At 36.0% G+C, this 25132-nt stretch overlaps 1 long non-coding RNA gene and 1 pseudogene across 16 annotated transcripts in view; one reads left to right on the forward strand and one right to left on the reverse strand.

The window, feature by feature from the left end:
• The window catches only part of LOC105050726 (uncharacterized), a 32298-nt gene that overhangs the window by 1540 nt on the left and 5626 nt on the right, over nt 1-25132 (reverse strand). For 5 of the 16 annotated variants that reach the window (XR_012143300.1, XR_012143298.1, XR_012143304.1 and 2 more), the window contains exon 4: nt 20695-20757. This is a non-coding gene — a long non-coding RNA (uncharacterized lncRNA). The other 11 variants (XR_012143299.1, XR_012143297.1, XR_012143295.1 and 8 more) reach the window with 8 other exon arrangements.
• On the forward strand, nt 249-10727 carry LOC109506183 (uncharacterized; annotated as a pseudogene).

The following is a 25132-nucleotide window of genomic DNA, read 5'->3' on the forward strand; positions in this document are numbered from 1 at the left end:
GCAAACCGAATTGATGACCATCAATGTGGCAAGAAGTCAGGAAATATGTTCCCACAAATAACGTCCAGTCAATATTACGGCAATGATAATGGTTAGCAGATGCTAATGAATGGTGACCATAACAATGTGCATCAATGGGTCCTAGCAAAATATGTTGGCAGCAACATTTTGTTGATGAACTTGATTTATCATGAAACAAGCAAGCCAACAAAATTAAATGCAACAACTCTGTAGGATGGCATAGACAAATGACACTGCACCACGAGCAGATCCCAAGGATCTCATGGCAGGAAGCAGTAAAAGCAGACAAGCCGCCAATAGCTGCTGAAAATGGCAAAGAAGGCAAATGAATACCAAGGAAGCCAGTTTTAAAAGGAAAAGAACTACCGTAGGCACCAAACATGCAGTGGTACCAGCTGTGGTCCCTAGACAAGCACAGGCCACTGGTTGATGCTTATTCCAAAAAGAAAAATTGAGTCAAGATAGCTTTCTATTAATTATAATGGCATTTCCTTGAAGCATCCGGCACTAACAAAGAGTCTACCACATGACATTCCCCTCCACAACCCCTCCCCCCCCCCCCCACCAAAAAAAAAAAGAAAAAAAACGAGTCTCAGCGGCTGATATCAGCAGGACAAGTGTCCGATTGTGCCCTGTTGTGTGTGTCTAAAAAGTGCCGACACTTCCAGAAACCTTAGAATAGAGTCTCCATGATAGAGCAAACATGGCAACAGGGAAAATGAGTCTCAAAGTTCGAATCTTGAGAGTATAAATTAAAAGTCTAAAGAAGATCACCCCACAAGAGGTTGGTAGGCATAAATTAGAAGTAGCAGATCTCATAGCTAAATGGATAGCAAAGCAATCAAGACAATAACTGCTGAAGTTAACAACCAGATGTGGAATGCAGGAACGAAGGGGATGATAAATCATCAAAACATATCAAGTATAAAGACCAGAGAAACAATTGTGTCATGATGGGTGTAAATTCTTGCTAAAAGAAAATAAAACTTGATAGTAATCTCGAAAGTCAAAATAAATTGATATCTTTGTGAAGGTCCAATGATGCATTAAAGAGATGGATCAAGAAGCATGGGACAGATTGGTCAAGGAAATAGATGGCAAGTAAAGTTCATAAATCAAGATTGCACCTTAGTTAAGATGATATAAGTGAAGAAAATAAAAAATTAATAGCTAGGGAAAGCATACAATGAAGTGACTACATCGGTACCAAACAATATAGGAGTTTTTCGTCATGAAGAGATTCAGAAATAAAATTGAATAAACCCCATAATGGAAGGGAAAGGTTCATGACTAGTAATGAAAAAGGATTCCAAAAACAATAAAGAAGAGAATACCGAAGATCATATATGGATGAATTGATTGTAGAGGTGAACATCAGAAACTGGAACATAGATGAAGACCTCAGGACCAGCACATTGAAGAACATTTGAAAGAAACAATTTTAGGGCATGCAATGATCAAGAAAGCTAGTAAATGAAGGGCAACTACTGCCAATGCATGATTCACTCACCTAGGGTGGTAATAAGAGCCACCACATATTGATAATTGGGCAATAAAGAATATTCTACAAATTAACAAGGCTCGTGAATGTAATTCAGAAAAAAAAATCCTTGGAGCACAAAAACGAATGTTCTATAATAGCAAAAAAGAGCCTATTTAGGTCAACTATAACTAGCATGCTTGTAAAAAAAACACATTAGGGCCCATAAAGAAAGGATCGTTCATAAATGGCTAGTAACAATTACAATGACTCATAATCGACAGCACACAAGGCAAGGACAAAATGAATAGTCATGTAGAATAAATTAGGAGGTGCATGAGAACCATGTTAAGCCAATTAGATAACCTGTGTTACATATTCAATCAAGAAATAAAATTAAAAAAAAAATAAATAAATAAAAAAAGAGAACTCACTATGGAGTTGCCAATGAAGAAAGACTCGTCAAGAACGTCCTCTTTTCTTTCTCAAGTTAATGATATGGTTATGTGATATAGAGGAGGATTATGGTTCACAAATGTTAGTGACAAGAGTCTAGGATCACATGAAGATGAAGACAAAGATGAAGATGAATACGGCATGATTCTCTCATGGTTGGTCATAAATGGAGATATGGAGTAAGAAATGATAGGATGACAAGAAGGGGGGCTGCTGAAAATGCAAAACACCTGCGGCAAAAGGCATCTATAGGTCTAAAAGATAACAATGCTTAAATGGAGACAAGCCACCAACAGTTGCCGAAGAAAGTGCTGATGATAAGTAATCATGTATTAGCATTTCCAGGCCATGAGGTAGCTTTGGATAAAGGAATTATGTAGGAAGATGACATGCAAGAAGTACATGTAATTAATAACAAATTACAGGAGTGCAAGTGCAGTAGAAACAAAGGTTACAAAATCTACTAGTTTGATCTTAAAGCATATTTGCTAAAGCAAACCTATGAATGCACCAACTTCAAGCAGCAATAATGGACTCTGTAATAGAGGTAAAGGTTGAGTCAAGCTTTCAGTTATAGACCGAATATTAAAGGAAGCTGGAAGGAGCAAAAAAGAAAAAAATGGTGGATTAAAGAATTTCTCAAGTAAGACACATCTAGCAGAAAGTAAGTTAAAAGAAGATATAAAAGGATAGTAATATCCACAAATGAAGATTGAGGAATCCACCGGCATCTTGGTGTGTCAATCTAGAAGACACCATGAGCAAAGAAACTTCGGGCATAATGAGTCAGCAATGAGCACTTGAACATTTAAATTTGAAAACAAAAAAAAAAAAAAGAAGAAGACTGTGAATTCCAAAACCAAAAATATGCAAAGGTTCACAAGTAGTGACAATTGGGTCCCAAATGCAGTCACAATAGAGGTACCAAGTATGATTTGCAAAGGGTACCAAAGAATTGCAAACAAGTAGAATTGGCCAGCTGAAAGGGAAAATAGCATCTTGTGAGTGCATGACAAACAATAAAAATATAGTGGGCCCAATACACAGGTCCTGCATAGGAATACAAAGAGAAGAAAATCTTTCCGGGAAAAAAAATGAAAATTTACCAGAATAGGATAATTCAGTCATAGAGGGAAAAGGGACCACAATGAGTGATGGTGTGAAATCAATAATAGTTTCACAAAGAAGTATCCCCGAGTTCTACCAAAATGACAGTAAAGATATGAAAGAGGATTTTTTGATGATGACAATCTTCATAAACAGTAAAAATAGACCAAGAATGCAGATAAGGGAAGAAAGCCCAGATGGAAGCATGAACGTTGTGAAGAAACTAGGAACCGTGAGCCAAGGAAAAATTTTTTAAGCTATGTTGGTGGAAAGAGTTGGTACAACAGATAAACTAACCAAAAAACATGCAAAGAAAGTTAAAAGCAGCATAGTTTGTCCAAAAACTAAAAAAATCTTTGATTTTTTTTTTGTAAAACGAAGCTTAAAATTTAAAGAAACATAAACAACGGACAATGAATCTACTCATTATAATCTCAGGTGATCAGGTTTAACAGATTCACAGAATTTAGATCAAATAGCTTGAGACATGCATGTCCATCAATAATTACAGGGCATGTTTGAGTGCCTGATTAATTTTCCGTGGATAAACCCCAAGCACAGAGAAAGCTCAGGGAGGAGCTGCTACTTACAAGAAGAATTTTGTTCAGAGAGGGGAAGAATCTCACTCATGCATTCCCAAAATATCAAGATACCAAAGTTCCATCTAAAAAGTGATCTATGGCGTCACCTATTATTTTGGGATTCTATGAATCCAAGTTTCTGATTCCGGTAAAACTTCTCTCCCCGCACAATTAGCTTCTCCTGAAAAAAAAAACTAACCATGTAATAACCCAGATTTAAATAATAATAATAAGAAGAAGAAGAAGAAAAAAGAGAACGAAAGAGGACTCGTGATAGAGTCTGTCTTCCCTCTTTGAATTAGAATGGGATTGGGACTCTAGGAGCCCTAGATCCCATCTATAAATTTCCTCTTCTCTATCTTAAGTAAGCCATGAAAACATCAGGCTTCCTTTCTCTTCTTTCTCCCTCTTTTCCTTCGTTGGAGTCGTTGATTGCCTTCATCGTGCCCACCGAAAATCAAGACCAGAGATGCCACCGAAACCAAGGTAAGGTCCCAATCCTTCCTTCTCTCTCTCTTGCTCATCTTCTCATAACCCCAGACCTCGCCGCCGGCCATTAGCTTTGTTGGAAATAAATTCCAAAGAAGATCCCTTGTTTTCTCCATGTTATTTTGGTTTTTTTCGTCATTGTTTGCCGTCGTCGGTCACCAGACTTGATCTCTCGATGTCGTCGGGGACTGCTCCACCGATCGGAGTGGTGGTCGGTTGGGGGGGAGGCCCTTAGTTCGGGAACAAGAGGGAGGAAGGACCTCCCCTGTTCTGTGAAGAAGAGGACTGCGCAGGTCCTCTGCTCCCATGAAAGAAAAAAAAAGAAAAAGAAAAGAAAAAAAAAGGAAAAGAAAAGAAAGAAAAAAAATTCTCTCTCTTCTCTTTACCTTCTCTCTCCAGTTTCTCTCTCTATTTTCTCTCTCTAGACCTTTTATCTCTTTTTATGGATTTTGTCTCTCTAGGATCATTCTCTTTCTCTCTGATTGCTTTATAGAACCTAGGATAAACTTTAGATGAAAATATGATGATCTGAGATTGCTTCAAAATACGTGTAGTAAATTGAATCCTGATCCGATTCTTATTCGAAATTGATAACATCGATCATGGTTAATCCATATTAAGTCACCCTGATATAACCTCTGATGATCTCAATCATGATTGCCACTTTTGAAGGATACGAAGATTCTCTCTCCACTTTCTCTCTCTATTTTCTCTCTCATGATCGATTTTCTCTCTCTAAGAAGGTCTATGAATCGTGTACCGAGTCATGCCTTCATCTTTTAGGGGCTCATATTGATCCTAACAAGATGATCCGAAGTTGCTTCGATATCCATGCTGTATGTCAACCTCATTTGATCATATCAAGTATCTTTCAAATTCATTATTAATAACTCTATTGATTGATCTGGATCTAATATGTGCTTCATAATTTTTTTGATCAAGTCACTTGAATCTGACCCTCAGATCAGAGATCCTGAATTGCCCTGGTATCTGGATGGTCCGACACATCCGGTCAACAGTCCTCTTTTCTTATAATTTAATCTTATTATATTCATAAAATAGAAATTGATGATGATTTGATATTTTAAATAGGATTAGCTGATTTTTTTAACGAAGTCTGAAGATCTAAGATGAATGAGGTAAGTAAATCTTACACTCCTTATTTATTTTTAAATCTTCATGATTTTCATGCATATGATCTCTTATTGATGAAGTCATATTTTTCATAAAATAGGGATCAGTATATGTGATATAAAAAAGCATATTTTATTATGAGCATTGATTGCATGAGTGTATTTTATAAAAAGTTGCATGATTATGAAGCATGAAATTTTATTGTTTTCATCTATGTATATGTATGTTTTAAGAAAAAGATATAATGATTTCAAAAAGACTCTCAGATGACTATGAATGAATCCTTTCAGGAAGATTGATATCCGGAGCTAGCATCCACACGAAACATGGTCCTGCCAGCGGGTATAAAGTTGGCACATGAATTAAAAACTCTATCGATTAAGAAACATGGCCTTGTCACTGATATAATAATGATCTTAGTATGAATATCTGTGAGCAATATTTTGAAACATGATATGAATACATGATGAAAATGATTTACGATTCATGATTGTGAAATATACATGATTTATGCATACATGATGAATTTATTACTTGTTTTGTTATATGCTCTATGAAATACTTTATTTTATATTATCTATTATTTTTTAAATATTGCATTATCATGAAAAACTTATGCTTGATCCGATAAGGAAGCGCAAGTTCTACTTACTGGATTAGTGTAGCTCATAATCCTTTTGTTTTCTTTTTGTTTGAACAGAGGAATAAGGTTAGGATCAGCAAAAAAAATCCAGGCTTGAAGATCTGCATAGCAAGCTTGAAAATTTAGTAGCAGAAGTTTAGTTTATTTTATAATCATGGATTTATAGTTATTTATGAATGTTGAGATTCGGGTTGGTACTTGCTTTTGGATTTTGATGCTCTGAACCAATATTGGTTCAATTATTTGATGAATAATGGAATTGAATCTTTTTATTTGATGGATTTTAGATGATTATGATGGATTGGCTTCGTGTTATCGTGGGCTCCATCCCTCGGTAGCATGATCGTATTATGTCCTGGATTTGGGGCGTGACATTTTATGGTATCAGGGTATGGCGTGTTGAGAGAATGGGGCATGACATACAGCATTTTTGATGTGAGCGTGTTGGGGCGCCAGTACATCCCTGATTTGGGGCATGACATCCCTCAACCAGCTATTTTTGATCGTGTTTGGGAATGGCGTGTTGAGGGATGTACTGACGCAATGGAGCAATCAGGGTATCAGGTGAGTCTGACTGATCTGTATGTCAGAATTTCTCAATCTTTTGTTTCTTTCTACCCAAACAAGATTTTTTTTTTGCATGTTTGATTATATTTTTTATGGTTTTTTGATTCTTCCAACAGTTTTTCGTTAACCAAGAACCATGCATACGAAAGTTTTTTTATTTTATTTTATTTTTAGTCATATTTTTATAGTGTCGTTAGTGTTAAAAATAAAACCTAGAGGGCCATTGTTTGCCCTATGAACATTTTAAAGTTATAGAATTTTATGATGCCATCGAACTATGGTCCACGTTCTGTTGGAAGGCTTTCGGATAAAAAAAAAATTGGTGATGGATGACCTTAGTTTCTGTTGTCTATATGTATTATTGAGAAATTCATAAATTAAAGATATTTCTTGATGATTTTAAACGAATTTATCATGGTATAGTAATAGCTGATTATAAATTTGTCATGAATTTTGCAACTACTTATGGTGAATAGTGAACGGCTTAACTGAGTATGAATACCTCTTTCCTAACTTCAGTTCTTTAAAATTTAAACTAAATGGTACATCAATCCATCTACTGCTCCTAGTAAATATAGGATACTTAGCTCCTTTTGGATTGTCTAGCTCCCATAGAGTGTTGAAGATGAGAGGACTTGGATGTGCTGCAAACCTTAAACCAGGCAAAAGGACATGTGTGCCTGAATTTATGTTTTTTATTTAGAACATTTGATATCATCTATGATATCTTTTATATTATGTTAGATTTTTAATTTACAAAAATATTATTTGAGGAAATAATTATATGCCGTGCATCATAGGGGTGTTGGGATTTTATAGGTGCTCGTGCATGTAGATTTTAAAACTTTTTCAAAATCAAAATGTAATGGAATAATATATTAAAATACTTTCAATCTTATAGCATATATTCATCATATAAAGGCACTAAAGGATCTAGTTTATATGAAGAAATAACATGATCTGATTTTTAATTTAAAATAAATACGTGATTGGATCGCATATCTATTTCATTTTTTTTTTCAAATTTGGATCTTTATCGTGAGTTGATCTTCACCAGCAATATGATGATCTCGAATATCTTCAACAGGTCTTCTGAAGCCGCACAAGCATCCGATCTCTACGGATAGCCACACAAGATCTTGATTTGATTAAAAACCTTTGATCTAACCAGGATGTTAACTCCTTTGCAGAGATCGTATTTTGACAGTTGTTGAAAATTCTTCTTTTCTCTCAAGATACTCTTAGAGAAGAAGAAGAATAGGAGGATAAAAATCTCTATGCTAGAGATCTAGAGAAAAATTCTTTCTTCCCTTTTCTTCCATGCATGAGAGAACCCATTCTCTCATCTTTTCTCACGTATTCAAGAGGACTATTTCCTCTCCAAAAATCAGCACAAAAGAAGGAAGACTGACGCCATGAAGGAGGAACAATTCTTCTCTTTTCAGCCCAAGAGGAAGACTCTTCTTCCTCTCTTTTCTTCATGCCATGAATCCGATTTTTTGCAAACCAGTAGCGAACCAGCAACAAAGCAGCAGGGATCTCATGCTCAAAAGACCAACAACACATGCCCAAGAGACCTCCTCTTAAATAGCATGGAATTGGGTTTTGGTTAAGAGTCAAACTCCGATTGTTTTGGCATCAAAAGGGCTTGGTGGTGTGGGGTTTTGGAGGAGTTTTAGGGGGCGTCCAACTCTTGGATGCCTCTACCCCTTTTTTCGCATGTAAGAAAGAAGATGGGGTGCCTTTATTTTCAACGTGAAGAAGTTCACGCAAAGAAAGAATAGCATGGAGAATAAAAGGAAGGCATGGAGAATAGTTTTATGGGATGAGCGGTTCAGATTTTGATGAGTTCCTAGTCAAACTAAAAAATCTTGAATTTTGGTTTAAATCCCTAACTAACTCTGGGATCAATCTTAACCAATTTAGAAATTAGTTATAACCAAATAACTAATTGGGTCCTAGCCTAATTAGAAATCCAGTTAAGCCCTCATTCAATTAGAAAAAGAGTTTGGTTAAACCCCATCAAGTTAGGGATTGGATTCTTAGATATAAGATCATTTCATAATCAATAGGGCTTAATCCAATCAAGTCTGTTATCCAACAAGGTTTGATCCAATCAAATTAATCAAATTAAATTGAATCTCATTTAATTAAATTTGATTTGAACTCCATTGCTCAATCATATTGAGCTTTATTGCCATCTAATTGTAAATTGAATCCTCCAAAAATATTTTACTAACCCTTAGTGAGCTAGATATTGCAACTTTTATATTGATTTAATCATCAATCAAATTAATAATTAAATTCTATTGTAATTTATAATCACAAATCACCATCTGTTCAGTCAAAATTTTTTTTATGTGTGATTCCATAGGTTCTATTCTGTCTGATAGTGAAATATATTGTAATCTCTATCACAATATCATCAAAACTCTTTTCAATGGATTGAAACTATTCTAACTCTATCCATCAAAGATCATCGATCATCAAGATGATGCTTATGAGCTCCACAATTTATCAGTGACATCTAACAGTTTGTAGTGACAATCCAGTAGAATAAAAATATAATAAACCTCTAGGTGTAATTAACATGTGATACAGTCCCTCTATCGTGAGTCTTGACTAGATGGAGATTATGGATAATTCATCAAATCCATTGTCAGCCATATGTAAGATTTATTTGACTCGAGTTCATACGGTGAAAATTCATGAAAACTCTTTTTCATCAATCACATTGCCTTAGTCAAGGACTTCTGAACTCAGTTTCATAAATCACATAGGATTACTCCTTTCTGCTAAGATCAATAGATCCTATCTAGATGCGTATCCTGCTCTTACAATGGATTAACTATCACCAACATCCACTACAAGGACTTATTAAGGCCATGTTTATGTATAGTCAAACTTCAGCAGTCTTACTGTGAGTAACTGTGGCACCACAGATCAAAGAACCAGTCACACTATTGCAGTATTGAGAAAGTCAGTAATGAGTGAGTAGATATCCATGCGACTTTTCGTATTGATCATGCTCAGTGTTAGTTGTTCTCTAACAACTACCTGCACTCTCGCTCCAGTATCTCTATACTGTAGATTCGAGATTCATCTACTTGAAAAAAATGATCTATACATCGATCTGTCTGGATCAATCATCATCCCTATGATGATCCTATGATTAGGAGCAAGTTTAGAAATTTAACCATCAATGACACATACATCAAATTCTCAACTCTTTGAGAATATGTGTCATCATTTTGTTAATCTCTTGAACGATTCATGGACAGATAAAATATGAATGAAAATACAACTGTCTGTTCAGTACAAAATCATATCCTAAAACTATAATATGCGATAGCCAAGATTGGCTTGTAGGACATACATCCAACACGGAGTTCTAAGCTAGTATATATATAAAAATGGAGGCATCGCAATGATGCTTCCGTTTGTCACGTTTCTAATCCATTTGCATGCCGTGTGTTAAAAAAAATAAAAGATCTTCGAAGTGCGTCCTCTCGCGCGACGTCCCACAGTGCCATCGCCTGCGAGTCCTCTGACTTCGCTGCCAACGTTCGCGAGTGTGACTACATCTTCGCCATCCTCTGCTGCTTGTGTCGAAAGAGATGGGGCCGCTCTTGCCACGATCAACGCCATGATGCCACCGATGCTGGAAGTGGGGAGATGGATGCCGGTCTAAAGAAGGCCATCTCCATCGCCTCTATTGTCGTGTCGGAGAAGATGATCCTGAGGAGGAATCCGACGGGATCTAGATTCACAGATCCGACGCTTGTGGGGCTGATGCTGGATGCTTTCGGACTAGAGCCCTGTGAATGGGACTACGAAAGCCAACTGAGGGATCTTCAGTGACAAAGGGAGAAGTACCTCATTTTTACGACAGCGTACTACCTGTACGCGGTGGCGGAGGGGTGTATGCGTTAGACTTTGAAAAGATGAGTGCAGTCACTGTAGGGGCAGCATTGATGCGGTCAGTGGTGTGCAAGGAGTGCGAGGGGGCGAAGGAAGAAAAAAATAATAAAAAATATAATATATATAATTAATAAAATAAAATAAAAAAAAATATTAAAAAAAATATTCTGCGTATCACATAGGGTTATAAATTAGTATTATCTAAATATGGAGACGTCCAGACAGCTCACTAGAAGACACCCATAATGCTTTATTCGTATGCCCAACTACAAAATCTGCCATAAAATTGGCCATAGTATTGTCCTCTCTATAAATGTGTCAAACAAAGTAATAGATGCACAGGGTAATAAGCACCCGATTATCAACTAGTAAGGGCAAAAAAACCTCAATATGCTCGGATCCAGTGGCTAGCTAAGAAACCATAGTCTTGAAGTTGTCTTCAAGGATAATCCTATCAGTCGAGAGGACGGTAACGGCATACATTGGGCCCCTCTAAGCTGCCTTCATTCTCTATTCAAGCGTAAGTAGAACAATAAAATATACTTTGTAGAAAGTAAAATCAAGTAGAGTCATAAAAAGATACTTGCTGATCTAGATTAAAAATGATGGCTAAACGCACAAAGCTCCTGATACATACAAATCCATGATATTCATATTATAATAAAGTAATCTTATCATTGTACAAAAATTTAAACCAATCAAAAATATAAAATTTATAGTAGAAATACAGGCAAAAATAATACAGCATATGAAAGATAAAAATGCGAAGAAGTTAAGAATGATTATAATGGATAATATAAAATTATTTCATCACATCACTAAAAATATAATTGAGCATGCCATTTCTATTGGATCTGAGACAAATCACTCTAGGGTCACCTATGTTGGAAAATATCAATTCTCAGTGCCGTACTTGGACTCCACCAAAGACACACTCCATAATGCTAAACTTTTAGTTTTTAGATGTGTCGAAAGATCCCTCCTACAACATTTCTTTGTGGCGTTGCCAAAATTTCTCATTAGCTGTTCATCCCATAATTAATTTTCATCATTCCTCCAACCTCCAGGACTAATTGCTTCTGAATTCGTGCATATTTGTGAACATGCCTTTCAGGTTACCATTGTACAATTCCAGATACGTATCATGGTGTATTAAAATTCTCTTGTAAACATAAATAATCAAACTTAAACATACCTTACGAAGCTCCATTCAAGCTCGATTATTCTATTTTCCAATGGAACAGTCTACCACTTGGCTTAGTCCAAGTCAGCAACATCTCTACAAGGAGAACACCTCTATTTGGCTCCACATATTTTTTGTCCACGAACTATCTAAGCCGTCCAGGTTCCCCACCACCAAAACTCAGCCCTCTCATGAGCCCCATCGGCTTAAGCTGAAAGGATCGGTTACTACTCCCGGCATAAATTGGATAGAGAAAAAAATTGAAGGCGTCCTCGTTGGGAGTTTTTCTCTTTTTTTTTTTTTTTTTTTTTTTAAAAAAAGGAAAATAAAACAAGAACTTAAATAACTAGCAGCATGGATTAAAATAAAAATTATAAAATAGAAAACCCGCCATTGAAAAAGGAAAAATGCACAGGTATCATGTGCAAACATAAGATATAGCCTCGTTTTGATCCCAAAATAGGAAATCAGATGCTTGGGCATATTATAATTTTTTAACAACAATACCTTTTTTTTTTATAGAATTTGCGTTCATATCTAATTAAAAAAAGAAATCATAGAATATATCGGTTCATCCATTCCGTAACCCTCTGGATCAGCATTGCTGGTACAACACTTTCCCGCTCCCCATCTTTAAAGCGGCTCCTTCCTCTCAAGTTGTGCATCCAAAAGGAACCACAGCAGCAAGAGCTATTTGAAGGACAAAACCTCAAACAAAACAAGCAAAACAATCCTGACAACCAAGTCTCATCAATCCCCAAAAAGCCTCTCCTTGCCTGAAGTCGACAGTGGCCTCCCACTTGAAAGTGCACCGACCAGCCTACATATATTGCCTTGAAGAGCTCTCAGGGGTGTCCTACACCAAGTGGCCACAACTCAAAATGGTACGGTCTCCTGGTTTCCAAGCTTGTTTTAGTGTTGATAAAAATAATTATAGTGCATGATTTGTTTTGCATTAAGTCATAACTTTAAAAAACATATATATATATGAGGAGACAGACTGGGAACAACAAACACAACTTACGAGCATCACTAGTTACCTCTTTTGATTCACACACACTGTTGAAAAAGAACTTATAATATCTAGTTTAATAAAGGTGGCCAATTAAAGCTCTTTTAAAGCAGCTACAGTAGGTAACTGCTGAATGGGACTGACAACAGATTCTATTTTTACAGCCACCACAAGTACATTGATTGGATTGGGGTTCCCACGAGTATCTCAGTGGGCATCTTCAACCGTGTCCAACAAAATACCAAAAAGAAACGATTGCAAGTGTAGATAGATCGATTAAATGAAAGCATATGAATCTTGTTTCAAGTTTGCAGATAGATAAATGTGATGAACAAAATTTAAAAAAAAAAATTCTTAATATCCTGTCCTCTAGGAAAATTGTTGGAGCATATCTTTAGTTCCAATCAGATTTATTGAGCAACTTTATCAACTATGCACGCCCCTATATCCTTGTTGGTAGACCCAGTAATGCATAATTCTGTATAAAATCCAGTGCAGCAATCGCATCATCAAAAGATAAACGAAAATTGTAATGCCAAGTTCAGCACATTGTGATCGAATTGAATGATGTTTCATTGTAATAGGGGACATCAGTAAAAGAAAATTTCAAAATTGAATATTGTCATGTCATCTTGTAAAAGGTGGAAAAAAAAAAAAACCAATGATTTTTTTTTTATTTTGCGTGATTCATGCTCCCTGAAGTCATCTTAAAGAAGTTCAACACCACCAGCTTGTTAGAATGTTCATTAGATATTCACATTATGCTTGAGAAGTTACAAGAACAACATCAAAACATTATGTTGCTGAAGGAGACTTCAGCGAAGGCAACTTTTATATCCTGTCCCAACTAAACTGGATGGGTGCCAAGCTGTCTTTCTTTACAGTCAGGTGCATAAGTTAACAAACACAAAAAGAAGAGATATAACAGCATCTTGCCTCTTTCTTTTCAGAAGAGCTTTCCTTCCAAATATGAAGGTGTATATTTTACTAGGTTGGCCTCTCCCTTTAAATAGGCACAATTTATGTTTTTATCTGGAATGATCTCTGATCACAAGGTGACGTGATCAAGGACTAAAATAATCGAGTGTCGAAAACTAACAGCTCAACAATAATAACATGCGGAACAAATTCACTCAGCTTGAACACTTTGGTTGAGAATACTAACTTCAAATCTCTTTTCACAAAGGCTAGATTCGATGAATATCTTGGATGTGAATGCAAGAGCAAGGACCCCATATTGGACTTGAACTTTACAGAGCCAAATGGCCCTTCTCTTATATAGGACCAGGGTGTTAAGGTACAAGTTTAGAAGTGGGACTTCTACCTTTGGAAATGAGGCTCCTGTATAGATTTGTATGTCTAAGACAGGATAATAGCACTACCCACATCCTTGAGAGTGCCAATGACAGCAAGAAGAACTAAAAATGGATGACCGAGTTAAACTCTGAAAAGCATTAGTGCATCTCAAAAAGATGTATGAAGGATACTGCCCATCAGGTCTGAATTCTGATCATCGCTAAGACCAAAGCGAAAATCTAAAACCATTCAAGGAAGAGACGATAATTATAGTCAGCATCTAAGAGAGTCCCTGGTCATGTTGTTTAAACCTCAGAAAAGATTAAGCACGCCTATCTGCACTTCTATTGAACTAGAAGGGTGCTACAAGATTGGGAGAGTAGACCGATCAATCAATCATGCTGAAAAATTCTGAATAGCAGTAACTTTCAGATCAAGAGCAGTTCTTGGAAATATTTTCTGAATTCATTCAAGGTGCTTTTGTGAAATTTAATTTAGCGGTCAAGGGAGCAACAACTATGGAATACCCATATGGTATCCCCTATTGAAAGAGAGTGATAATCAGGCTGCACTTTTGAACATGGGAGGGATGGATTAGAAAGTGCTTCTTAATGGTATCTCTAGGAGGAGAAAAGGACTGTGATGCTTTAACTGGTTGAGCTGCCACTGCCTCTTTATCATAATTTCCTCAGTAAATTATTGGAACTTACCTGAATAGTACACTTGTCAGAGTTTTCAGTCATTTATCATGCAAATTTCTGTGAGCGAGCAACGGTGAAACTCATCCCTGATTTGCTCATAGAAAAAAATTTCTCACTCTAAAACAAGTAGAGGATACAAAAGATTAGTAGTAGACTAGTAGATGGAAGGGTACTTGCCTTTCATTCAGTGGCTGACCAATCCTGAGAAATCAGTTTTCTGTTATTTATCCATCACTGAAGTCTTGACCAATTTCACCAGTGCCTGAAGGCGGTTCCATGAAGTTTAAAAATTCATGACTTGGAAAGGAAGACCGAAAGTAACGGGGTTTCGGAGTAACGAAAAAGAAGGATGAAAAACTAACTATTTTGCAAAATAAATCTGGAGATAACTTGTGAAGAGTGAAGATCTTGGCAGATACTCATCAACAATAATTGCTAATTTAAGATATGGTTTCGATAGGCCCATCAAACTACAAGCATTGTCCCCTGTTCACCACAGAAAGGTACTAGTTGCTAGATAGAATTTCTAGGATGGAATCTGTATTGACCTTAAAAATGGTATCCGAACCATGTCCCAACTAAGCAGCTGGTGCATCCTCGTTTGCTTTCAGTTTGCTTGGAATTCCTTCCAATTGTCTTACTTTTATGTTGGCACTTGACTCGCTGGCACTACTTATCTTTTACATATATAATTGCACATTTAGGGTCGTTTTTTCAGTTACCATAAGAACCACAGCATTGATAACCTTAACAAAAAGGTGTCTGGATTAGGACTATCTGATTTGCCTTAGACAAACATAATCTACTCAATAGCAGTATAATAGAGAGTGGCCTTCGAGACGAACCTTTATGCTTTAGACAATACGGTTGCTCGAAGTGGTGCCAATAACAAGTGCTAATTATGCTCCACTGTGGCAGTGCAACCTAGTGTTTTCAACTAACTTGCCTATATTATTATTTGTACTGTTTTATTGGAAATATTATTGGTAATTAGGACCCTTTATTTGCCTATTTTCATTTAAACTTAGGTTCCTAGTTTTCTTATATCTGCTTACTGACATTTTGGTGGACCCATTGTTTAGGGCCATGGCATGGTCTGCCCTTTGTCCAAGCGATGCTGCACTTTCAGCAGTAAGGAAGATTTGCATCCACTGTTTCAGGAATCTCTGCAGTGCCACCAGACCTTTTTTTTTTTTTTTTTTTTTTTGAGTAAGAAGGAGACTAATGTGCATTAGCTACATCAGTCATCGAAATTATGTAAAATAAATAAAAAGTTGTGTACAGGATTGAGCAACCTATAAGAGACTTAGATTCAACATTCTTGTACAAAAGATGCAAATACTGACAAAAGAGAAAAAACCAACCATCTCAGGGATAAAAAAATTTAGACAGGAGATTCAAACAAAACCAACTACCTAATACCTCCCAAAATGAGAGTTGCAAAGAAAATCATAAAGACTTCTCAATCTGCAAAGTCATCATTATCGTCTCACTGTCTACAAGAGTGAAGCAGAAGCATTAACTCAGAAGATCTGAGTAGAAACGAAGTATCAAGAGAATTATTGAAGCCGATTTTCATTAATATCACAGATCAAGAGTTGGGTGCTATGATGAGAAAGCCAAACTTAAAAACCAAAACATGAATGTGCTGCCATATAGACGGTAAAAGCCAGGAGACTCAGACAAGAATTCAGAAATTTCAGCAGCCACCAAAATGCAGATATAGATCATTCAAGTGTCAGCTATCTGCACAATATCCTCATTATCTGAATAAGGATAGGAGCAGAAGAAGGAACAAAAGAAGGACTTAGAACAAAAGACATCTTCATCCTTATCTCATATGAAGCAGAACTTGAAGAATAATCTAGCACAGCTAAAATATTTAGAGCCGCATCAAAATGGTGTAGTAGGAGACTCAGGAGGTAATCCATAATAAGTAGTGCAGTCATCATGGAGGATGATAGATCCAAAAATCAACATCATTGTCTTCAAACTCTAATCCCAATGGGGCAATATGTTGAACCAAAGCAATAGTAGATAAGGGGAAAGACCAATATGCCATATCTAGGAGTAAAAGTAAGCTTTAAGCTTGATAACTAGCATCGAAAAGCCTTGCAGGTCTTTTTCTTTAGTGAGAATCGATCAAGCCAAAACCAAATTTAAAGTTTTTCTAGCAACCACCTCAGGGGCTGCAAATTTGTGGAGAAAAATTCTGGCGTTGCGCTCAATCCAAATACACCAGCAGAGGGTCGAAATGAAGCTTAAAATTGCTACTCTTTTACAAGGAGAGAAATTAGCTTTCCTCCAGGTAGAGAAAAGTGATTTTAGAGAATTTGGAGGTAAGTAAACTTGAAAAGAAGCATAGCAATGATTCCATATATAGGCAGAAAAAGGACAAGAGATGAAAAAATGGTCAAGTGATTTAGGTGCCTGATCATAGATACCACAACAGCCACATAATTTGCCCAATTTCTTTTGTAGGATGGCTCTAGTGTTGAGCTTGTTCAGGAAAGCTAGCTAAAAAAAGTCTTTGACTTTAAAAGGGATACCAGCATTCCATATCACCTTCACAAGAGGCCAAGTTATCCCTTTCCGAATGAGGAAATTATAAAGAGAAATAGTTGTAAAGCAACCACTATTTTCAGAAATCCAAATAATAGTATCAAGTACTGTAGATAGATTCTTATCCATCAGCAAATAGAACAAAAATTTCTTTCGATGAATCCCTTTAGCTGAGAGGGGCAAATCTAAGCCTCCATGACAAAGAGGCCGGATCATAACACGATACAACACTACACAGCTTTAATTTGCAAGCTCTGTACAAATCGAGGACTAAACATTTGAGAGGAGCATTACAGAGCCATGGATTTAATCAAAAAGAAGTGTTTTCTCCATTTTCAATAAGAAACTTCCTTCTGTTCTAGATTGGAGGCAGAGAAGTAACAATATCTTTTCAAAGCCTGGAGCATAAGTTACTTGGTTTCCAACAAGAGGACAATTTAAATTTTTTGAAATAGAACTTTGAGTGAACCCTCTTTCAGTTTTCAGGATCATGACATATGCATCTCCATCCCCATTTTGCAAGAAAAGATTGATTAAATAGGTATAGATCCTTTACCCCAAGACCTCCTCCTTCCTTGGCCAAACAAACCTTATTCCAACCGACATTACAAGAAAGGTTTGAAGCCGAGTCAGAACCCAACTACAAAAAATTATGTCAAATTTTATCCAGATGTTTGCCAACCCATCGAGGCAATTTACAAAGAGAGAGGAAATAAGTGGGGATAGTGGAATGTACCAAATTAACCAAAGTGAGCCATCCACCGAAGCTTGGAAGTTTTCCTTTCCAAGTGGCCAACTTAGTTTCTAGTTTCTATATAAGAGGCATCCAATCTATTTTTGAGAGTCTTCCTAATTTCAAAGGAAGTCCCAAATATTTGAAAGGAAGAGATGAAGCCTTACAATTTAGTCAAGAGGAGTATACAAGACCAAAATAGGAAAAAGGACCAACAACAGCAATTAGGCTTTTGGAGAAATTAATGGCCAAGCCAGATAATAACTCGAAGCAATAAAATAGCATTTTGAGAATAGCAAAAAAATATTTTTCCCTTTCAATGAAAATAAGAGTATCGTCCACATAATGGGGGATCTCCGAACCCCCTAATTTTGAAAAGAGACTAGCAACTTAGGCATTTGAGAGAAGTTTTATATGAGGGTCGCTTGCAAGACAGAAGAAATCGGAGAAAGAAGGATCACCTTGTCTGAGTCCACTTTTACATAAGAACCAATCTCTAACCAATCTATTTGCACAAATCATAGCTTTAGAAGAATAAAGAATATTTTGGATCCACCCACACCATTTGGGAGGGAAGCCTCTGTGGATAAGTAATTGAAGGAGATAGTCGAAGTTTACTTTATCAAATGCCTTTAAGAAATCAAGTTTGACTACTCCTTGAGTTCTTCCTTTTTTGGAGAGGTGGATAATTTCATTTGCACAAAAGATATTATTCAAAATCGATCTACCTTTAATATATGCGATTTGTGTAGGATCAATAAGTTCATGAATGGTTGAAGACGAATTGCCAGAACTTTGGAGACAATTTTAATACAAAAGTGGATAAGACTAATGGATGGAAGTCGGTAGGAGCTATCATCGTCTCTTTTTGGGGGAAGAGACATAGATGGGCATAACTTAAACTGGATAGATCAATATTTGACTCATAGAGTTGATGGAATAAATCGATCAGATCAGAATGAATAATGTTCTAAAAATTTTGAAAAAAGATCATAGAGAATCCGTCTGGACCCGAACTTCTATCCGTAGAGAAACTGAACACAGCAGCCTTGATTTCCTCAGAAAAAAATGGAGCATCAAGAATAGATGGTTCAGAATGCGGATTAGGATAAAGAGCTCTCCAATTCAACATAATCGAGGCCTTTTTTGGTTTCGTAAAGATGCCTCTAAAATATAAAGTGAGTTGATTAAAAATCTGGTGATGCTTAATAAAATACTGACCCTTGCATCATAAATGGGGAATCCAATTGACCTTCTTGTGGTAGTTGGTGACTCTATGATATATTTCCTCACACTTGTAAAGGGACAGAAGTTCTCGCCTTCAAAAAGCTCTGCAATCAAACTCAGAGGAAGAGAGAGGGCCACACTCTCTTCTTTGTTGTCTAGCTTCTGAATATTTTGTAATAGGATTGATTTTTTATTAGCATTGGATTTGATCAAATCAACATTCCATGATTTGAGCTATACGAGTGTGCCGAAGCTTTAGAGTTAGATTTTTAGTTGCAATCTCATATGAGACTACATTCTAGCTAGAAGAGATAATATCAAGGATTGAATCGTTAGCAAGCCAACTTCGGTCAAATCTAAAACAATCTTCTTGGATGCCAATTTGAGGAAAGGATGAGCTGCACAAAAGCATGATCAGAATAAGGACTAGGCAGCACTGATTCCAATCATCAGAGACGAGAAACATATCCAATTCTGCAAAAGTAGGTTTCTCACGCATATTACACTAGGTAAGGTCTTGACCCTTCAAAGGAAGATCGATAAGGGAGAGATCTTGAATAAGACAAGAGAAACCAAGTGTGACCCTGCGAGGTTGGGGATTACCGGTTCTTTCAGAAGACTTGATGGTGGCGTTAAAGTCCCCCCCAAGGATCTAGGGACCGCTAAATAAAGATATGATTTTTTAGAGTTCCTCCCAAAATGCGGATTTCTGTTCATGGTCAGAGGGGCCATAGACCATGGTGAGAGACCAGGGAGAACCGAGGATTGGATCTTCCACTGGACAGTAATGGAGTACGTTAAGATCTCCGATTTGATGGGGATAAATCTATTGGAGTCCCAGTCAAGAAGAATTTCACCAACCATATCATTAGCATCAAGATTGAACAAGAATCAATTCCACCACCGGATAAAGATGTAAGAATAATCAGATTTACAAAATGTAATTTGGATTCTTGCAAATCAACTGCACAGCACCCAGAAGAATTTAAAAAGCCTTTGACGATCCATCTATTAGACGGATTACCAAGACCATGGACATTCCTGAAGAGGATTGACATCAGCTTACAAGTAAAAAATTTCTTGGACCAGAGAGGAGGTCCATAGCACTAGAGGAAGAGATATAGAGTTGAAGAGGTGGAGTAAGGAAAGAACATACCAAAAAAAATTACAGTAACTAGGGCGATTAAACATCGGTGGCTTCAGTAGCTCTACAGTACTTCTCCAAAAGGATAAATTTAACATTATACGGAGGTGGGAGGGAGGGGGGGACGGGGCCCATCAACTGGATGTTGAGTGATATTATTGGAACAAATGGCAGCCATGTCCATGTAATCATTCATGTTCTGACATTCTGCCACACTTTTTAATAAGAAATATTCAATATTGATGACTCTGAAAATTACCAATGTCGTATTGCAAGCATGGTGGTCCTACGTTGTTATAGGAACGTATGCGAGATGATGCACAGAGACAGAAGCCATGCGTGTGCATTGTTGTTTCAATAATTGGTTGTACTCCACAAACATTTCACTTACCAGTAGGACTTCAGCCAATATAAATAAAAATATAAAAGTGGGCTACCTTATAGTCCGGGGAAATATCATGTAATAAAAATAATACACTTTCTTTTGCTTCTCAATCCACCTGAAATATACAAAAATCAATGTCAATGGAAAATATAGAATACCTCTGAATTGATATCTGAAACAGTCAGTCAAGCGTGTATAAAACAAAGCTTTCATGTCTGAATAAAACGTAAAATTCAGCCAGATAAATAAGCAATTTGCATGTGTATATCAACAATGTAAGATTCGTTTGCAGCACTCGGAATACAGGACACAGTGTGGTGTGCCGAATTCTCAAATAAGCATCTGAACCCAGTAGCAGAGTATCAACTTTTTGAGAATTCAGACAGTAGGAACTCCGGCCAAAATCAGGGTGAGGGCTGATCAAACCAAGGTCACAGATGCTGTTTATTAAGCAAAAAGAAGCATAGGCACTTTTTTATATTTATTTACTGAATATTAAGAAAAATAAGCTGCCCTCCCCATGAACTTGTGACTAGGGACAATAATTGATATCATGAACTAAGTTTAATAAAAGATAATATAAATTTTCAATAGATCCATAGAGAATGAAGATCATCTGAGAAAAGAACAACAACGAATAGCTGCTTTCCTATTCTCTTCTCTCCCTTTTTCCTAAAATAATATTCGGGGATGTAATTTGGAGAAGGAACAAAATAGTAAGGATCTATTTGGATGGTTGGACCCTAAATCCTATAGGATTCATAGTCCAACCACCAAAAATACAGAATTATAGGGTATACTTGGGCAGTTATAAAATAAGCCAAACCTAGCTTATAATTCGGTATTTTGGGTGGTTGGGGTATGAAACCCATAGATTTTGGGCCCAACCATCTAAGAAAGTAGGGAATTAGAAAATAACTGTTATACTTTATGAATTGTGGTTCACTATTGATGCCATTAGTTTTAACGAAGAACTAATATAAAAATGTCATAATTGGAAGCAGTAAGCTGTTCAAGTATTGCTTTGATATGAATGGGGTAATCTATTTCAAAAAATAATTGTGTATATATATGGCTAGAGACAAGTTTCCTTATTATACATTACACCCTGCTTTTTTGGCTCCTTGTCTAGGACTAGAAGCACTAACTTTGATCAAAACATAACAGTTACTACCCGAGAACATATAATTTCTTAGAAAGCCACGAGGATGAAAAAAAAAAATGAAATGATAAAGAAATATTAGTGAGATAGAAAAAAGTAAGGTGAAGACATTAGAAAGCAATGGAGTCCTAAAACATCACCCATTTCACATAACACCAAAACAAATTCGAAATAATTCTGAAAGCAAGGAGCAGATTCTTCGTTGCAGTACACAGATAGTGCAGGGAATATGAATTTAATGTTCTCAAGAACTCTACATGTTCACAGTAGGAAAAATTTATTGCTATAGTAATCACTGTTCGGGAATAGCTAATGAAGAAGGACGCTCACTGTTGGAAGGCAGTGAGCGAGCTAAGACAGGTCGGCTAAGCAGATGTAGTCAGTTCCGAAGAAGAATTGCTTTTATCATCTAAGATATTGTGGAGAAGATGAATGCTTTTTAACTTTGAGGTATAAATATATAAAAACATATCTATTAATGTGCTTAGTGATGCAAAGATCTTATATGTAAATCATTGCGAAATAGTAATTTGTGTTATCAAAGGATCCTGCAAGAGTATGAAATGAGTCGATCATTTACTTTGTTTACATTGAGAATAAAAAACGGCAATATTATTCCTTCATTAATAAAAAATTTTAGTATTTAGGAACTATCACGATCATCCAGTAACATAATCTTTAATTTAATCAAATTAACATCTAAATATCTATTGATTCTAATAACTAATTGAAGTTTATTTAAACCTCTCGATCCATATATGCGGGTCTTGAACCCACGGATGGGGATAATCCTGATACAAAGAAAATGGGAAGCAACTTAAATAAATGAGAAGTTACTTGGAATAAAAGAAATGAAGTGACTTAGACTAACCTTCTTTGTTGATAGCCTCAGATCTAACTTAAATAAATATTATTAATTCATAATTGAGGAGACACTATTTGAAAATGATTTTTCTATTAAGAAAATTCCATGTATATCAATATCCATCCGGATCCCAATTAATGGATCTCTTGATCCAAGAAATAGGATGATGAAACCATTTCTTTTGACTCTTTTAAATTTTATAAATATTGGTTGATTGAATAAATTTATGTGATTCAAAATATTATTTCCTATTCGGTCCCTTTGAATCCATATTACAAAAGTTACAATCAAATTCATTCATTAAAAAGAATCGACTCCATACATTCCTTATGCACACATAAGGTACAAAATTTTAAAATGAAAGTGGAATTGATCCTTTATTTTTACTTTCCATTCATTTGGATCTCCTTTGTTTCATTTATTTTTCCAAGATCTTTCTTTCCTTTTGAACAAAGGAAAGGATCATCTTCGGTGGATTTCTCTAGTTCCTATTTAGTCTCTTCATTACAAAAGTTGTTTCATCAACTTTTTTCCTCGCTTAATTTCTCTCCTTTCTTCCATTGCCGAAGTTTCTTTTAATTTCTTAGTGACAAAAGGTGACAAAATTTTGTCTAAGTAGTAGGCATAACTGAAACACAAGAGAATATTAAAAATTTTGAGCTACAGAATTTCTTAGAGATGGCATAAGGTACCGATTGGATAGAATAGAATATTCCCATCATATCTAAAATAAATGTTTTGACTAATCTAATTAACATGAACTTGGATTATTTGGGAAAGTGCAATGAAATTAAGTATTGTGGTAGAAGATTCATTATCAACAAAGTTCTATGGTTGTCCTAGAAGAATTGAAACAAAAGGAAAAAAAAAAAAACGTTACTCCCAACTTGAACAAATTGAATTGCATGCTTCAAGCCAAGCAGACCAGGCTTATTTTGCTGTAGCCTAATATAAACCCCTACCCTTCACCCATGTTTCTTCAACTCCATGATCTACCCTAGCATCCACCAGGATATAACACAATCATCTAAAAAACGTACAATAAACCTAAAAAAATCAAGTCAAATCAAGTTTTCGATCGAATACTCATTAGAGCCTAGTTACCAATCTTTCAACCATTGAGTTTCCAAGCCGGCTTGAAATTGACCTTGATTCTATTTACATGTATAAAATAGCTTAACTAATGATCCATAATGAGCTAGAAACGATATGTACAGTACCACCTAATCTCCTTTTGCCCTAACAAGCCTGATCAAGAGACTTCATTGTTCCATGAACATCAAGAAAACTTGACCTAGCTATCAATTAAACAATAGATATATATTTTAAAGGTCCACCTATTCACACATAATTCGCAATGCTTAGCCTATCAAACATATATCTTACAGTGCAAATCATCAACATAATATCGATCATTGGAATCAAAATTAGCAACACACCATTTTATCATATTCCAAACTAATATTTCATCATCCCTTGCTTTCCAAATCAAAATTTTGTTGTCTTTTTTTTTTTTGATGAAAAGGGAGGCATTGCCACCCTGGAATTTATCATTGTTTAATTAAGTCGAAAAGTACATATTTATCACATGGTTGATTAAATTTAGCTTCGAGGGGAACCTTTATCCATCTCAATCCACAGAAAGGAGAATAGAGTGGAAAGGAACAGAAGGGGGGAAAAAGGGGCCTAAGATACTTATTAGTCTGAAAGATACCAAGCAAGACCCATCAATCCAAAGCTTCCCATCTTTTGATTTGTTAAAATCAAGCTTTCACCATGACTTAATTAATAAGCCCATAATTATGCTGTCAAGGTCTTCTGTTCAAAGCTGATAAAAAAAAAATAAATTCTAAAAACTACAATTTTTGATTTGTCCAGCATATCCTCCATGTCTAATTCTCCATTCAATGTGCAGGCACATGTTTCTTCATCAACTTACAAGGAGACATTTCATCAGGTTACTAATTAAAGTCCAAATGCAAGTAATGTTTCACCTAAAGGTTGTTATAGACACTGGATATTGTACAGTCCAACTCATCATTCTTCCTCCAATTAATATAGAAACCAAAATAATATGAATTCTCAAAAAATTATGACAATCTAACTTCCATAAATTGCACATCTACATTCTCATATTGCAATCTCACACTTACATGAGGTTGAAATCTAATGAGCAACAATGGGTTTCCACTTTCCATCCTAAGAGATTTCTCCCAAATTGAATCTTAAAAATTGATGCCACTATAGGATCTCATGTGAATTTGGATGCAATGGTATGACAAATCCCCCCCTTTGAATATAACATGTAAGCCCATAAAACTCAACTACTCCAGCACTAGAACGCAGGATATGATAGTGCTCCACCAAAGAGAACATTTGAGAACACAAATAAACACATCATCAACTTACAGCCCAAAAAGACTAAACTTCAAAATCCTAAACTCTAGTAAGATTGATAAATAA

This window comes from Elaeis guineensis, chromosome 8 (genome assembly GCF_000442705.2).
Source record: "Elaeis guineensis isolate ETL-2024a chromosome 8, EG11, whole genome shotgun sequence".
Lineage (NCBI taxonomy): Eukaryota > Viridiplantae > Streptophyta > Magnoliopsida > Arecales > Arecaceae > Elaeis > Elaeis guineensis.